The sequence below is a fragment of the Teleopsis dalmanni genome, chromosome 1 (assembly GCF_002237135.1).
Source record: "Teleopsis dalmanni isolate 2A chromosome 1, ASM223713v2, whole genome shotgun sequence".
In the NCBI taxonomy this organism is placed as follows: domain Eukaryota; kingdom Metazoa; phylum Arthropoda; class Insecta; order Diptera; family Diopsidae; genus Teleopsis; species Teleopsis dalmanni.
Window position 1 is genome coordinate 51,594,821 of NC_051846.1, and position 1,474 is coordinate 51,596,294.

The window sequence follows — 1,474 nt, forward strand, 5'->3', positions numbered from 1 at the left end:
CCAAGGATACAAGGAATACATTTTAGTTTAATTCTCAATAATTATTATATTCTCTTGAAAGTAATCTGTTTTTGATATTATATACTTGTGGTATCGTAGTTTTCAGTTTAAGGAATAATATTGGAATAATGCTAAGGATTATATTTTGATCTGGATTCTGTCTTTTTAAACAAAAAAAAAACACATAAGGTGTCATATTTTGAGAATAGGATTACAGCATTAAAGTGATGTTATAAAACCTGGCTCTCTTATCACAAGTATTCATAATTATCAATTTACTTAGATCGTATTGCGATCCTATTTCCTCATTGATCTGTCTTCAAATAATTTCTCTATTGCAAAACAGTTACAGGACGTATTTTTTGGCATTTGTTCTATATCCCAAACATTCATTAAAATTAATTTGCTGAAGTTGTAAAGCAGTCCTATTTTTCTAATAGTTTCTCTAAGGGAAATTCTTCAATTACAAAATAGCAATGGATTTCCATTCTCTTTGAAATCAATTCATTTATAAGCAAGTATATTGTTATGTGTGTTTCTCATAATTTCATCATTTATGGACTCGTGTCTTAACAATTTGAATTTTACAGTTAATTTTGGGTTTAAAAAAAAATTTTATATTATATAAACTTTCTATATTAACATTTTGATGTCCAAAAAATTAGTGAACATACCAATGTCTTGCACTTTCGTTCGATAAACACAAACAAATCATCACGGCGTCCTAATAGTTAACACGTCTGTTATTGACAACGCAACCAATACAGAAAAAAGGACTTGATTCTATTATCAAAATACTTTGCGTGGAATTACTAAATTCTCGTAAGTTTGTGATTATATATCACCATTAGAAAAATGTTTGTATGAAATAATTAAACTCAAGTATATAAAAATGTATTTTCTATTACTTAATAAATACTAAATAGATGGTTTAAATAAGATTCCTGCCATATTATGAAGAGGTTGGTCGAGAATTATTTTTGCTTTTAAAATTTGATCAGCAAAATTTCAGATCGAAGTTATTTTAAAAATTTAAACAAAATTAAAATATTTATTGAAATTTTTATATTAGTTTTATTTGTATATTTATTTATTAATATATTTTTTTTTGCTTTGTTTTGATTTATTTTTCTCTTCATAAAATTTGTTAACAAAATTATGATGTGTCAGTAGTGCTGGTAGCATGTGATACACTCGCAGATAAGAATTTATTGCGAGTCACTCATGCGATGAGCAAAAAGCCGTTATATTTTGTGTAAAGTATCTCGTAGATACACACATTTGTATCTAATTACGAGTATATGAATATGTATATTTTTCGGTTTTGGCTAAAACGAAATAAAACAGCAACTGACGTAGTAGCGTGCAAAACGTCACCGTCAAGCAAAGCAAAGTTGCTCAAAGCTTGTTGGTGGAAGCAGTTAGCAGTGGAGCAGGATGAAGCAAATTGGCGCCGCCTTGGCACAGTTTATTA